Source organism: Syzygium oleosum, unplaced genomic scaffold, assembly GCF_021117445.2.
Source record: "Syzygium oleosum isolate NSW1041296 unplaced genomic scaffold, Sole_v2.1 Sole_v2.13, whole genome shotgun sequence".
NCBI lineage: Eukaryota > Viridiplantae > Streptophyta > Magnoliopsida > Myrtales > Myrtaceae > Syzygium > Syzygium oleosum.
In genome coordinates this window covers 11,035,229-11,052,676 of record NW_026607497.1, presented here as the reverse complement: position 1 = coordinate 11,052,676, position 17,448 = coordinate 11,035,229, and the positions used below count along the sequence as shown (strand labels likewise).

At 41.3% G+C, this 17,448-nt stretch overlaps 1 pseudogene; it reads right to left on the bottom strand.

The window, feature by feature from the left end:
- Positions 1 to 2,057: 2,057 nt before the first annotated feature.
- On the bottom strand, positions 2,058 to 15,045 carry LOC115694438 (uncharacterized; annotated as a pseudogene).
- Between the last annotated feature and the right edge of the window lie 2,403 nt (positions 15,046 to 17,448).

Sequence of the window (17,448 nt, the reverse complement as noted above, 5' to 3'; positions counted from 1 at the left end):
GATGCCCAAACACTAACCAACACCTTCCGCCGGTGGAACATTAATGCGCTGAATCGGTGGACGGAGAAGAAAATGCTACCCGAGCAATGGTCGCCACCAGCAAAGGGGGTATGGAGATTCAACTTGGATGGGTCTTGGATCGACGGCTCTGAAGAGGGATCGGCGGCGGGAGTGTGTCAAGATTACCGGGGAGTGATAATGGCTGGATTCGCAAAGAATTTTGCAGCTTCTTCAGCCCTTGAGATCGAAGCTCTAGCGCTGAAGGAAGCATTGGAGTGGCTGGTAAATACCACCGAACTTAGGCAAAATGGCGTGCTGCACGTGGAAGTTCTGACATATAATGAAGTTGTGGTTAAATTCTCAGCCGAACCAAGCCAAAGCCCATGGTACCTGAGGAGTTTTTTTTAGGATTGCAAAGAATTATTAGCTCAATTGAAAAGCGTTTCCTTAGCCCACTGCTCACGGGAAGCCAACAAAGTTGCAGATTGGACCGCGAAGGCCAATTGGAAAAGGATACTCCCATGTAATTGGCTATCTAAGCCACCCCAACACCTTTGGGATTTATTATGCCTTGACTCTTGTCTTCAACACTTGTTAAGTACCACTTTGAATGAATGAATGAAATGGTATCTAGTTGGACCAAAAAAAAAAAACAAGAAGCCAAAATACCACATGCACTCTAGGCTTGAACAACCCCAACATCGTTCTGTTACAGACGTTTTGGACGTGGGCGGTAGCAAAGTCTGAATCCCGATGGAGTTCATGGACGGAGAGGTCGTTGAAGGGGCGAGCTCGCCCTCATAAAACGCAACACGTTCTCAAAGGTCTCGACGACTTCCATTGAAGAAAGTTAGCTCACCGCGGCATAAGACCATCCAATATCATGATCAGCCGTGATGCATGAGCCCCGAGAGGATCAACACCGATCTCTTTCGTCGCGTGTATGACGATTACAGAGGTGACGATTGGAGTGTAGGCATTCGTGTTCCTGAGTTGCATCCGGGGAGATTTCCATCCGCCGTCGACCCACACGTCGCAACTTGATGACCGGAAGTGCCAATCGCGAAAAGCTCAGGCCCACGATTGCGCAGATACCGAAGCATCTATTTGCGCTTTGAAACAAGCTAGATCTCGTATCAAAATCATCTGTCACACATAGTCAATTTCACTGCGAGTGTAACCCTATAAAATAGTGAGGGAAATTATCCAAAAAGTCATAAACTTATTGTACTTTTGCCAATTCAGTCATAAACTTTTCAATTTTGTCAATTCATTCCTAAACATTTTTACCTTTTGTCAATTGAGTCCATCCGGTCAATTTTTGTCGGAAATTGCTAACGTGGACGCTGGTCATCTTACGTGGCACTATCGATGCTGATATGGATAATTTTTAATAATATTTTAATAATTTTCCGAATTTTTTTATTATTATTTTTTCTTTTCTTCACTTCCCCTTTGCTTTTTCTGATGGTAGCCGGCGAGGGCCGCCAGGCCACTCGCTGGCCATGGGGCGATGGTCGCCGGGCCCTCGCCGGCCCCGGGAAGAGGGTCGCCGAGCCCTCCCCGGCCATGGGCGACGGCTGGTACGCCCTCGCCTGCCATAGGTGAGAGGGTTGCGGCCTCGTTGGGCGAGGCCATCGCCGCCGAGAGCGAGGCTAGCCTCGCCCAGATCTGGGCAAGGCGGCCTTGCTCACGGCTGCGATGGTCTGGGCGAAACCAGCCTCGGCCACGGGCGAGGAGGAATCTTGGCAACGAGTTGAACCAGTCTGGCCTCGAGCCCCATGTCGTGGCCGAGCTCGAGCCGTCCAGATCTCGGGTCTCGTGCTTTGAGATTGTTATATCACGATGGATACCTAAGATTATAGTCGACACCGATGATCCAAAACAAGCACGCGATAAGTACAGCAATAGAAGACACGGGGAAAAAGATCATCGCCCATGCAGTTCTCTGGGATTAGTTTATTGAGGACAGCCTCCTCGTCTCCATCCTTCATCAACCTTTGAGATTCTCGAAGAGTTCCGGAAGATGAACGTTGGTGAGCTTCGTCCTCTTGGATTTAGGCCGCAAGCCTTCTCTGCATGGTGTTCGTCAATGGTTTCATCCCCTATTCTTCTGGAGATCCTTCTCGATGTCCATCATGTCCCGAGGTAATTCAATACTCCGAAAGAGTTGCTTCAGATCGTCATATACTTTTATGGGCACTTTCGGATCATTCGGGTCGGCAATATCCTCCTGAGAGTCGAAGTTCGATAGGAGCCATACTTGACCAGCAGTTTTCAAGGCCTGTATATATTTGTATATTTGTCTAAGAAATCAAGACGCATAACAAAGAACTCCATTTGTCGTTCCCCAGGCCAACAAAGATACGAAAATCATGTACTTTATGTAGAAGAAAAGACTCTCCTTTTTCTATTCAATGAATATGTTTTCTGTACATTTACAATGCTCAATCCTGTTATATATATATATGACATATAACAACCCTAATTAGGAGATATACAATAGGAAGGATTCTATACTAGGAAGAAATCTATATAATAAAAATACCTAATAAATATGCTAAAATAGCTCACGACCACACTCCCCCTCAAGTAGGTGCAAAGATGTCTTTGATACCCAACTTGATAAGTGAGCAATGAAATTCTTTACTTGACAGAGCCTTTGTCAATATATCAGCTAACTGGTCTTCAGACTTGACAAATGGTAACTGGATCACTTTTGCCTCCAAATTCTCTTTGATGAAATGTCTGTCAATCTCCACATGTTTGGTTCTATCATGCTTAACTGGATTATGAGCAATATATATGGCTGCTTTATTATCACAAAACAATTTGATTTCCAAACCTGGTGGATACCCGAGCTCAGTTAGCAGCTTTCGAAGCCATAGAAGTTCGCATAACCCCTTTGCTACACCTCCGAATTCGGCTTCGCACTAGACCGAGCTACAACCTTGTGTTTCTTACTTCTCCATGTAACAAGGTTGCCTCCCACAAATGTAAGATACCCCGATGTAGACCTCACATGCATCACACTTCCACCCAATGCGCATCGCATGTAACCTTCTATTTCAAGGTGGCCATTCTTTGCAAATAACAACCCCTTTCCTGGGCCGACTTCAAATATCGAATGATGCGCCACACAAAGACTCATATGATCCTCACTAGGTGCATGCATAAACTGACTCACCACACTTACTGCATGAGCAATATCAGGACGTGTATGTGATAAGTAAATCAATCGACCTACTAACCTTTGGTATTTCTCTTTATTAGTAGGCGTCTGATCAGGGTACTCTCCAAGCTTACAGTTTTGCACCATAGGAGTGTCTGCAGGCTTGCAATCTAGCATGCCAACTTCGGTCAAAAGATCAAGAACATACTTCCGCTGAGACAAGTAAATCCCTTCTTTCGACCTAGCAACCTCGATTCCCAGGAAATATTTCAAACCTCCCAAGTTCTTCATCTCAAACTCCATTGATAATAATTCCTGCAGTCTCATAATCTCTGCACTATCATTGCCTGTAATAATCATGTCGTCTATATATATGATAAGAGCTGTCATTCTTCCTTGAGCACCTTTTAAGAACAAAGTATGATCTGAGTTACTTTGGGAGTATCTATACCCTTTCATAGCTGAGCTAAAGCGACCAAACCATGCACGAGGGGACTGCTTCAACCCATACAATGATCTTTCCAACTTACGACCATGTTCGGCTTATCCGCACATCTCGTATCCGGTGGAAGCTCCATATAGATCTCCTCCTCTAAATCTTCATGAAGAAATGCATTCTTCACATCAAATTGATGCAAAGGCCGGTCCAAGTTTGCGGCCGGAGATAACAACACTCTTATAGTGTCTAACTTTGCAACTGGAGAGAATGTTTCCTGATAATCCACCCCATAAGTCTGTGTATACCCTTTAGCTACTAGTCGCGCCTTATACCTCTCAATAGTGCCGTCTGCCTTATGTTTGACTGTGAACACCCACCTACATCCAACCGGCTTTTTATCCTTTGGTAGTTCCACAAGTTTCCAAGTTCGATTTTTCTCCAACGCCTCCATCTCTGCCTCCATCGCTTGAAGCCATTTCGGATCCTTCATGGCTTCTTCAACCCTGTTTGGAACTTGAACTGAGGAAATCGTAAACACGAAGGCTTGTAGTGGTGTGGACAGCCTGTTGGCAGACACATAGTCTGCAATAGGGTATCGAGACCGGCGGTCCTCTACATCTGGAGAATATCGATTCGGTGGTTTACCCCTATTATGCCTATCGGGTACCTTATAACCAGTAAGCACATCAGTATCTTCAAAAGAATCAAGTACAGTAGAAGTACTTACCTCAGGTACATTCTCAGGAGCTTGGAGTGGTACTAAAGAGGGTGAAGAGGGCGAAGACAAGGAGGGCTGTTGCAGTTGTGCATCTGTTGACAGTTGCAGCTGTGCATCTGTTGACACCTGTTCGAACCCATGCCGTAATTCAGTGTTATCTGGTCGTGCATCCTCAGAATCATGCGGCAGTAGCTCAAAATCTTCGGCCTCAGCAGCCTCAGAATCATGTGCAACCTCAAAATCACGTGGCCGTGCGCACCCATCCGTCGCTCCTGCAATTCCTACCTCCCACCAATGTCTGGTTCTACAACTAGTCTCCCCCTGAACAGGACACTGGGGGGAAGGAAAATAGGACTCCGTCTCAATAAATGTTACATCCATGGTGACATACATGCGCTTCTCGGCAAGATCATAACACCGATACCCTTTCTGAGAAGGGCCATAACCAAGAAACACACATTTGACTGCACAAGGGTCAAGTTTGGTCCGCTGATTTTTGTGAAGATGGACATAAGCGACACACCCGAACACCTTAGGAGGCAATGTAAGAACCGAAGGAAGAGACACATGGGCAGCAAGTGCTTGCATTGGCGTGCGATAGCTCAGAATGCGGGAAGGCATGCGATTCAACAAATAAGCAGCTGTGACTACAGCAGAATCCCAAAAACGATGGGGAACATGGCTACCCTCCAAGAGTGCTCGAGTGGTTTCAAGAAGATGGTGATTCTTGCGCTCAGCAACACCATTCTGCTGAGGAGTCTGAGGGCAAGAAGTTTCATGTATCAAACCATGTTCTTGAAAATAAGCTGCAAGAGGTTTACTTAAGTATTCGCCACCATTATCAGACCTGAGAACCTGAAGTTTGGCCCCCAAACTGAGTCTGAATCATACGGTGGAAAGTCCGAAAGATAGCTTCAGCCTCATTCTTATGTTTCATCAAATATAGCCAAGTCATACGTGTGCAATCATCAACAAAGATGATAAACCATCTAAACCCAGATACAGTAGTAATAGGAGACGCACCCCATACATCAGAATGAATTAAGGAAAAAGGAGCAAAACTTATATTCAAACTGGGAGGAAAACAAGTGCGATGGCTCTTTGCCAAAATACATGTATCACACTGAAAACTAGAGTTCGATAGACCATGAAATAACTTGGGAAACAAATGCCGTAAATACCCAAAAGATGGGTGACCTAACCGACGGTGCCATAACCAAAGTTCCTTCTCTTGAGCTAACTGTCCACGAGAATGATAGGTCCGTCCAGAAGTAATTTCATCCACGAAATACAGCCCCTCCCTCTTAGTACCACGCCCAATAATCTCCTTCGTGAGAATGTCCTGAAACAGGCAAAAATCAGGGTACATAAGCACAACACAATTCAACTCACTAGTAAGCTGTCCAACTGATAACAGACGATTAGACAATGAAGGAACAAGCAAGGTATGAGATAGAGAGAGGGAAGGCGTGACAGACACACGCCCAGCAGCCGTCACAGGAAAGCTATATCCATTAGCATTGTAAATATGATCTCGACGTGGTGTAGTAGATGTAAGAAGATCACCAGATTCCGGAGTCATATGATCTGTAGCGCCAGAATCAATTATCCACCCATGATGACCATCACCATGTCCATTAGCAAAGACAAACCCACAATTACCTTCAAGAGATTCGGCATTAGCAGATTCAGGCTCCATGGGAATTAATGACAAGCCGCTAGTCACTAAGGAAGCTTGCCCTCCATTCCGCCCCTTTTGGGAGCCCTATTTCTTCTTCTTGGTTTGAAAATCATCCCACCAATCCGGATAACCATGCAGTTTAAAACAAGATGCTGCTATATGTTTAGGATTCCCACAGTGAGAGCATCCCTCGGATTGAATTGGCATACCAGGTTTAGGGCGAGGTCCCCGGGCAGAAAGCACTAACTGATCACCCTTGCCCCGCTGTGACACCATGGCGGAACCAGAGGTGACCTCGACAGGAGTGGAGAGCATGACAGATTGGCGCATATCCTCTCGCCTGACTCGGGCATAAGCTTGCTCAATAGTGGGAAATGGATCCATCTTCATAACATCAGCACGAACATTATCCAGGCGGTCATCGAGACCATCCAAAAAAGTATAAACTCGATCTTCATGAACAATGGCATTGTACCTCAGAATATCGGCCGGACATTGCATAGGATTAGGACGGCGGAAATCAATCTCACGCCAGAGCCCTTGAAGATCATTGTAATATTTCTCGATGGGTCCACCGCCTTGCTTCAATCGAGAAACCTGCCTCTTAATATCATAGATTTGGGAGGTGTCAGATCCATCAAAAAAGGTCGTTGCCACAGCATCCCATACGGCTCTGGCAGTAGGAAACCGAATAAAGTTTGGTATCAAGGCTGGGTCTATAGAATTGATAAGCCAACCTTTCACCGTAGAATCATCGGTCTTCCATTGTCTAAAAGATGGATCTGTAGGAGGGGGCTCAGGAGAATCACCATTCAAATAACCCAGTTTGTCTTTGCCCGAGACATACATCTCAACAACCTGGGACCATACGCCATAATTTTTGCCATCAAGCTTGACAGCAATCGGTGCAACAGGAGGTTCAACGCGCGGCGGCGCGGCCTGCTGGGTCAAGAGCTGCTTCATCGCAGCGGTCAGGTCTGCCAGGATGGCAGTAGCAGAGGCGCTAGCATCTGCTTGGTCAGTTGTAACACTCGATTGTTCGTCGGCCATGAGATCAGATTCGCAAACTGAATTGTGATGAAGAAGATCGGGAAAGACACACGTCGGACGGCGCAATAGAGAAAGAAAGCGAGCCCAAAATTTTTTTTTCAGTAGCGGGACCGCCGTAGTCGATGATTGACGTACAGTACCCCAAGGATCAAACCCTAGGGCTCTGATACCATGTAGAAGAAAAAGACTCTCCTTTTTCTATTCAATGAATATGTTTTCTGTACATTTACAATGCTCGATCCTGTTATATATATAGGACATATAACAACCCTAATTAGGAGATATACAATAGGAAGGATTCTATACTAGGAAGAAATCTATACAATAAAAATACCTAATAAATATGCTAAAATAGCTCACGACCACACTTTAACCCTCATTCTCTACTAAACCCTTAACCAGTGGACTATCCCAATCACAATTTAAATAGAAACTAAAATTAAAAGACAATAGAGAACCAGCACATCGATTCAGATTATGATAAAAATCTCTTCAATTTACGAATATTGCTGATAATGGTAGATATCAACTATTACCACGACGATGGGAAGTTTAGATAAAGCATGAAACATCTATTTCACCCTTTTGGTGATTGTGTTCTGATGTAGCATATGTGTGTTATTGGGTCCAATAGTCAACTAGAACAACTATCCAATTAGTTTCAGGTGGCAAAAATGACATGGCAGGAACTCCAAGCTTCATTCAGCAGTCATTCAATTTGTTACCCTGTAAACATGGAACATAATAGGAAATGCCAAAAATGAATCGCAAACCCCAACAACAATCAAGTAGCAACTATAACGACTACACGGTAATCTCAAGAACATATTTCAAGCCCCTTAAGAATGCCATCATGCGCTAGCCTAGCTAGCTAACTTCAGCTGGCGGCTGTTATCTTAATCGTTTAATTAAAATAAAGAAAAACAAAATCAAGTCATAACGAGGGAAGGAGAACGCAATCAGCAAGTCGATATACCTATAAGTCCTCGATCACAATTGGGAATGCATCCTTAAGGTCAATGACAGCAATGCCCACCATGTGGCTTCTTATCAACTTCAGTAACTGATTCTTGTCCTTCGCATCGTGCTTTGACTGGAACAATTCGAAAACCAAAACCAAACTATCACCTCAAGAAAGGACGGTACATATTTATACAACAGAGGAGCTTCCCAGGAAAGTGGAGTGTACCTTATAAGAAAACCGCTGGCCATCGTAGTGTATTTTTGGGTTACTGGCCAAACTGTCAAAGACAGCTTTTTTGGAAAGCATATCGACATAACATTCTTCATTTAACTGCTCTGGTGTAAGCGCCAGCCTTATATGGAAACTTTCAATTCAATAAATAAAGACCATTCAGATAATATCTTTTAGTTCTCTGATCTAAGCATGGAGTGATAATGTTTTGCCCAACTTGACATGGTGATTATGGAGGGAGATGGGATACAGCAAGGAAAGAAATGAAGGGGGCACCCATAAAAAATTAATAAAAAACAGAATAGCAAATAGAGAATTAGAAGAGAGAGATTGATGCTGTTGATAGGTGCCAAGGATTTCTGGCGCAACAAATGCAATCTAATTTGGAATGTCAAGACTCAAACATCTGGAAGTACGCGCAGCAGGTGGAAAAGCTGCTTGTCAATTATTCCATTATTAAACCAGGACAACTTTGGAAGACTGCCTCCATTCAATGAGATAGCACTCGAGAAAGGTGCTCAGTTTACCCATGGCTGTTGTTTGACTCCGGAATTACTAAAGATTTTGCCCAAGTCGTCTATCACAAGGAAAAAGTTCACTGCTCCAGAAAAACCATGAACCTTGCTGGAAAGCAACATTCATTAATCGATTAGTATGTAATATCACACAACTTTTGAGGAAGATTCAACCCATTCTCCAATTCAACACTTGATGAACATTTAACTCCGACTATTGATGAATCCCATCATGCATACAGGAAGGAAAGCGAAGTAGGACAATTGACGGCAACATAAGTTCGAGCCTTGGAGACGAGGGAGGTCGACGGCGGATTCGAGGAGGAAAGAGGGCGGAGATCCACACATGCAAATCCCATAGCAAGAAAAGTTGTTCCGTAAAGCCCTCCTAACCTAGAGCTAGAAGAGTGGCTATCTTGATCAGTAATTACGAATAGACTTGATTTTCTTTTTTGTAATGCAGAAATGATCTTATAATAGTTAAAACATAAGGCCTTTTTATTAACGGAATTATAATTGTTATATCATTAATTTTCACATTTTTAATCACCATAATAAATAACACTACCACCACTATATCAACAATTTACACAAAAGAGATTTCAATCATTAGTATCGAATAAACATAGTTAATATAACTATGTTGTTTTAATGTACTGACGACTAGGACAACATATTTTAAAAGTAATTTAAATAAATTATGTTTCTAAAATATTATAACAAGAACATATGATCTGCTACAATAGAATTATGATTCTGAAGATGTCAAACTGTATATCGGAACTTATAACCACAAGGGAAATGAGTTATATGATGCATGGGAAATAAATTGTAGTACTTCTTTTTATTGTTATATCTATTTGGTAATGATTAAAATCGATAAAGGGGTATTTTGGACATTTGTTCTAATACTTTGTTTATTCCACAGGTAGTGGCTGTAAACTAAATAAATACAATTGTGAGAGACTTTTTCATTCTGCAAATCAAGCTACAGAAAATTACTCAATTACCATTAGAGATGGCAATATGGGTCCGCTACCCATTTTTTAACTCAGTTTTAGTAGATCACGTTGAATATGGACTGCTTAAAATTTAAAAAATAGATCAAAATGAGTTTGAAACATTAAAACTCAAGTTTATATGGGTTAAATATGGGTTTGCACCCATTTAAGTTAAACCCAAAATGGGCAAAAGGACACTATAAGTGCCATAATTTGTGTACGGCGCTCACTTTGGTGCCATAACTTTTTTTTCGGATCACTTTGGTGCCAAGTCGGAGGAAAAACGATCACTTAAGTGTCATAACTTTTTTTTGGATCACTTCAGTGCTAAAATTTTTGAAAAACGATCACTTAAGTGCTAAAATTTTTGAAAAATGATCATTTAAGTGTTAAAATTTTTGAAAAACGATCACTTAAGTGCCAATCTCCGGCGAGACTCCGGCGAGCCACGTCAGCTTTAGAAATTAATAAAAAAAATGCCACGTCAGATTTCCGGCGAAAAATTATGTACGGCACCGGAGTTGGCACTTAAGTGATCGTTTTTCAAAAATTTTAGCACTAAAGTGATCCAAAAAAAAGTTATGGTACTAAAGTGAGCGCCGTACACAAGTTATGACACTTGTAGTGTTCTTTTGCCACCCAAAATGTAACCGGACAAGCTCCAAGCAAGGACGCTACTCGCCGCCGTCGTCGTCCTTCCAAGACTGCCATCCTCCCCGTCCCTCATCCCTCGAAAACCGCCATCGCCCCGGTGGCGCTCGCCGCTCGCACATCATCAACTTCCTCCGCCACTCGTTGCTGCCATTGCTCATCCCTTGAGCACCGCGATCATCCTCGGTTCTCAATTTTGGATCACTCTCTCTAATCCAAGAGTCGAAATCTCTTAGATCTGATGCCGACAAAAAATCTGCGACCTAGGATTGAATGTCTTGGACCTCCAAATCAGCGAACATAGAGGTTCGCAACCTCCGATTTGAGGTTGAGGACCTCTACCTGCTTCGGCTACGGCGTTGTGCTTGGTTTTTCGAAGAACTCGGGTTGAAGAAGGCGACGGCCAGGTGAGGGTAGCAGTGCGGCAATGGTAGTCTTGGCGTGACAAAGTGACCGAAGGCCATGCGGATGAAGTGCATATGCTGGTTGGGGAAGAAGACGACACTTTGCAATCTCCACAATTATTGTTCCACGCCGTGGTTTTGTCTTCTTGTGTTTTAAAATTTCCTTTTTTCCCTTTTTTTAGGAAATCAACTTTTTGACTTTTATATTTTTATATTAGTATTTTGGAATTCTTTTTGCCACACCATAACATTAATAAAAGGCCATTTCAATTTTTTTGTTTTGCTTTAATTTTCCAATTTTCAAATTATATGTTCTTTATTTTATTTATTTTTTAATCTTTTTTTTATTTGATGTGAAGTTTTTATTCAAATAACATATACACGTAAAGAGCTTAAACTGGGTTAAACGAATGGGTATGAATTTTCCTAAATTTGTTTATATATTAATCTGTTTTGGTAATATGGGTTGGGTCAGATATGGGTCACTAATTTCGTATTGCATGAAAATGGGTCAATATGGGTCGGACTATTTTAGACCCGACCCGACCCGACCCATGCATTTGATGGCCCTAATTACCATCAATCCTTTATTCTATTGCCGATCTAATAATTATTTCATTCATGTTTTATGTCACATCAGCATTTCCCTACCTTGTAAGATATTATGATTAAAAAACACTAAATTAAAGAGAGGAATTTCTTATTTAACCTAATTTTACGCATATGGCGACAATATGTTAATAGATCATGTTTTTTAAAATAAGACTATCTGTTTTATGCTTGATAAAAGGTACAAATAGATATCAAATTAACACAAATAACAAGAATAAATCAGAAGCAAGACACTTACTCGAATTGTCTTCCACATCTAATTACCAAGTTTCGAGGTTCAAATTCACTATATTTTGTGCCAGGCAATTTTCAGCTTCACTCAATTAGTGACTCAGATGCTTTTTTTTTTTTTGTTATTGTTTCACCTAGACAGTGAAAAATCTTTCACTGAAAAGATTGATTTGGATTTTTTTGTGAAAAAAAGCTCTTTGTCCATCTTGGACAGGAAAGTGTATAGATTGGAATTAAAGGAAAGTACAGTGCAAATGCTGGAATTTAACGTGCAGGAACGGTAAATGTGTGGGGTGCCACCTTCTTATCTTAGATGATGTGGCAAAATCACATCATCGATTTTAAAAGACAATCCATTGCATCCAATGCATTGTTTAGATATTCTTGTAGATCCATGTTAAACGGTCGCTCGAGTGCTTCCACTATCGTGGGGACAAACTATTATGTGGTAGCGTCACTTGTTGGAGGCGAGCCACCTAGTACGATGTCAACTTTAGGGTCCTTCTAGCCGTTTGTCCAATCGAAATTAATGTTGTCTTCTATCCACTGAGAGCCATCATCATCGGTATTCTCTTTCATGATCAGGGATACAAGTAAATTCGCAATTCCGTTGGATGTCGCATTGTCCATGAAGCTTTACTCGATTGGCCTTCTTATGCTGACGAAATATTTAATATCTGACACTGTTTGTGCGGAGATCGCTAAGCACGGGTGAGATGCTGAAGCCAAAACGTCCCCCATTGAACCTGTGCAATACAATGGTTGCCACTCAACATGAGGACCCAAAGAGAGAGACATTGTCTTCGATGGTTCCGTGTTGATGTCTTGGTGAGGCACATCGATTTTGTTGTTGAAGTCGGAACAATCCTGAAGTGGATGATTTTCTCCAATTCTGATTGCCACGCTTAGAATCAGTGTAGTGCCTCTGCCGCTTTCTTCTTTCTTAAATCGGATTTTGCACGGAACAATATGCAATTCACATACCTAAGGCGTTAAGAAATTTATGATGTTTTATCAAATAAAGCTGTGGAGATAGAACCTATATTGATTATATGAATGCATAGTAAAAAGTTTTGGAATATCGACGATGTACCTCGGATAATCATAAAGGTTTATTGCCTCCTAGTAAAAAAGAATTGAAATATCGAGGATGTACTTCGGATATTCATGAAGGTCTCTTACCTCCTGGTAAAAGGAAATTTGGGGAATATTGAAGATGTACCTCGGATATTCGCGAAGGTCTTTCACCTCCTGGTAAAAATGAGCTTTGGGAATATCGAGGACGTACCTCAGATATTCGTGAAGGTCTCTTACGTCCTAGTATTTTGGAAATTCAAGATGTTTGGATGAACTGTGAGACTGCGTAGAGTAACTCGAACGTCAAGTGTTCTTTGGTTTCTGGGGACATTTTACTTATCAAAGACGGTTAGAGCAAATGTGCATGCATTCATCGAGGATATACACAACTTGTGCTACTTCGAAACAAGCATTTCAAAATTCATTGAAGTTTTAAACAACTCAATTGGAGCTTATGCATAATGAATTTTGCTATGTTTATATCACCAAATATTCATTGGGGAGAACCACCAATCAAGACAATTTTCACTCGTGAAGTGGACTTCTCTAAAATGCTAAACGAGAGACTTTCAGTGAGAAAGGGTTTTTCGCTTGCTCTCATTAAAAAGGGATATTTGTCCCGACCATTAATGCGGGAATACCATAATCACTTAGCCTGGCCATCATCACATTAACAAGGGTTCGAGTATTCTCGTAAGCGATATGACCTTACCAATCTGAGAGGTCTTCATCGGAACTGTAATGCAGGTTTGCTCAATGGCTCGATAAAAGGAGACTATCTGAGTGAAGGCCATGAAAGAAATACTTCGTGATTATCTCCGGATTTACGAGTCAAGAACCCTGCAAAAATGAGAAAGAAATAATCTTGCTCACACTCTTTCGAGCGATGTTTATAAACATTTGAAATCCTATGATAACTCAAGTGCTCTAATCAGAAAAGACTTCGTGAGAGGCGTAACGTAAGATTGGTTCAAGGGTTGAGAAATGAAAGGGTCCCAGGCTCAGTGATGTGTGTAAGGGTGAGAGTTTGTGATTATCTTGACCTCGCCACCAGTTTTCCTCTACGCCGTCAGGATCTTCTTCACCAATTTCACTGGATAATTACAAGCTTTGGTTTCTTGGACTTTTTTGCCGAACAATAGCAACTTCGCTTGGGACATGAATTTCTTTTTCAATCAAAACCATTCAATTTTTTGATCACTTTTTGTTTGTGGCATCGGTCTTTGCTTTTACCTAGCACACTGTTTTTTCATACCCCCTATTTTTTGACATTTATATTCAATTTTTTCTTGACTCTTTTTCTATGGGAATTGGCCTTATTTTTACCAAGTATACTGCTTTTTTATGCCCCCTAATGTTCATTTTTCATTTTCTTTTTATTGTCCTTTTTGTGTTGTTAGGAACTAGTCTAGACAAGTTTGAACAATGCAATCTCAGGGTCTTCATCTTTAGTCGGCATTCTGAGCCATGATGTTCGAATGGTGGTGACCTTTGTCTTGCCCCAGTGTAGGGAATGATCACCAACTGGGTTTGTTCAAAATGAAATTGCAGGCTCAATTGGGCTAGCAATGGATAGAAGTGTTTAGGATAGAGAAAGAAATGCTCTTCGTCATCCTAGGGCACTTAAATTATCGCAAGAGTTCATTTGCAATGATAACATATGAAGATTGATGCAAGTGAGAGCAAAATGATTTCTATCCATTTCCTCATCTTGTGATGCCGACTTACCTCCAGTTGCCCCAACTTGGGATGGTTTTTGACAGGCATAATTTGAATGAAATCTCCAAGTGTGTGGGCCTAAAGGAGGGTAAACGAGGGATCACCTATAATTTTTGGGATAGCGAAATGAATTGCCTCTCATCATCTTGATTGTTGTATCTTTTGCGAGAAAATCTTTTACCTTGCAGAAATGGAGATTTTCCACTCAACTCCCTTGGGATTATGTATGCAGGACGATGTATGGAATATAGTTTGCCTTTCATCATTCTGACGCATCTCATTTAGCATACTCAAGCAATTCCACATCATTTGTTGAATTGTCCATTTTGACAATTTTTCTCGTGGGATTGGTGAATTAAATAGGTAAAATTACCCTACAATTTTTTTTAAACGACATAAGCATATTGAACTTGGAAGAGCATTAAGCATCTACTTAGCTTTAAAGTATTCTTCCCTTTTTTTTTCTTTTATGAAAATTTTCTACTCTTCATGAAAAGAGTTTTAGAGAAACAGATACTTACCTGTACTGCCGAGCGAGGCAACCCTTTGAGTTTTCTTGAATGTCGGCAATTCCCTCCATTTTGCTACTTAAATGTGACTCTTCCCCGGTTCGTCGTAAGACTTGAATGAAATCCTCTGCAGCTAAGGACACTTCCAAACATATCACGTGGAGCATGTGCAATCACCTCCATAGGGATCTTTGCAGTAAAGCTAATCTCCATTTTAAATGTTTTTGACTGATATGGGCGTCGTGATCTTTTTCAATCATCATTGTTGGGACCGTCATATTCAAAGTCCTTTCTAGCTTTTTCACCATCAGAGTCTGACGTACTCTTTAGTTCGTCACTATCATTGGGACTTGATGTATCGTTTCCAAATGCCCCTTCGTAATAACAAGTCAAAGGAGAGTATGCTCTGAGACACGAAGTAAGTGAATCAAACAAACAAACAGGGTTAATTTGATACATGTTTTCATTTCATTTTTTTTAATCATTTTTTTATAAGAAAAATTTTTGGAGGAAGCATGAGGAAGCCCAACCCTCAGAATTTCTCCGTGGATGATATTTTCTTTTCATGGTTGGATATCATAACTAGGCCAGTTTTGTATACTTCAACATGTCCTCAAAATGAAAATAAACTTGTAATTTTATTGAATAAAATCAAATGAATTATATTATTGGAACGGAAATACAAACCATCAAACCCTAAGCATAAGGAAAAGCTCCGAAAGCATGAAATCCTAGAAAATAACTAAAACCCTAGAAAGCATGAAAACTTCTCTGCTTGACGACGGCATCTGCCCTTTGGTCATGGTTGGGCAGAGAATTCTTTTGGACATTTGGTTTGGCGGCACCGAAAGAGAACACCTTTGTATCTAAAAGATTTTGAATTTTATGCTTCGTGACAAAGCAATCGTCAGTAGAGTGACCAACAACACCCACGTGATAGTCACACTTTTTAGAATGGTTATAATTAGCAAAGTGTTTGATGTTTGGACGTTTTTAGTCATTAGAAATCAGCCTCTTCTTAAACCATAATTAGGGGCCCAGGGAGAGGCGTAAACTGTCTGCGCTGTCGACCAGAGAATTGGCAACTTCCCCCTTGCTGCCCCCCAACAGGTTGTGAATAGGCCATATTGATTTCAACTTCAGGTTCCTTCTCTCTTTTAGCATTAAACCTCCTAGTTGTTGAGGTCCGGTCAGTAAACCATCCATCTCTTAGTCCTGTCTCAATCCGCTCTCCTGCTGGGATGAGCTAATTAAATGTTTCGGTGATGCGATTGTGGCACTCTGGTGGGAGAGTCTTCATGAAGAGGCTCATCAATTCCCTATCGGTTGACTCCGGAGTAACCTGGGCAGCCGTATTCCTCCATCTCGTGGCATATGCTTTAAAGGACTGGCCCTCTTCTTCTCAGCACGCTCAAGATCCTCGCAAGAGGGAGTGATATCGAGATTGAACTTGTACTGCTTAAGGAATGCATCGACGACCTCCTCCCAAGTATCGAGGTGGTTTATGTCTTTAATAATATACTATTGAAAGGCAGGCCCAGTGAGGCTTGCTTAGAACAACTGGATCATCAAAGGTACATTGTTGACATATTGGGTCATCCGGACCAGATAAGTCCGGAGATGAATCTTCGAGCATAATGTGCCATCACATTTTTCGAACTCCGGCATCTTGAACTTTTTCGGCACCTTGACCTTAGCATAAATAGACAAATCAGCCGGAGTAAGGTTTTGGGACCCTTGTATTTGCTTTAACTTTTCTTTGATCTTCGCAAGACGCTTGTCTTGCTCGGTTTTTGGCATATCAGCGGACACCGTAGTAGTTGCCTGGTCAAGAGTGACTTGAGGTGAATCATCGATCAAGCTAGGCATATCGTCTTCACCAATCACACCTTTACTAGTGTTGGCGGATTGTTGCGGCAAAACCACCTCGATGGATGACGAAATTGGTTTGAGAGAATCAAATTGATTCGACAGTTGCTAAAGCACATTGAATACTTGCTTCATCTCGTTCTCAAGAGCATCAATGCAATTTTAATCATTCGCTTCTGTCATTTTCGTTCTAGGGCGCATGCGAATTGGAGATCTTTGATGAGTTGTCAAGTAACGATATTATATGTGAAAAGAAACATGATAATAAGCACAATGTTTTAACAAGACAGATCCATGTCAATGATCGAATCACAAGCTTTTATTAATTTTGAAATTTATATGAATGAAATTAAACTTCCTAAACGCAAACTAGGAAAGCAAAGATATCAATTGAAAGCAAATTCTTCTTCTTTTTGGTTTTTTCAAACAACTTTTGACATGATAACTTCATCACCTCCATTTTAAATTGAAAATGAGAGAAAAGTAATAACCGACCTTGATTAGCATGGATCGACAAAAAAATATGGTAAAGTAAATATATTGCAAAGCGAAGGGATAGAAAATTTGCATCGTCAATGGTTATGCCAATCACATGGACATGCACA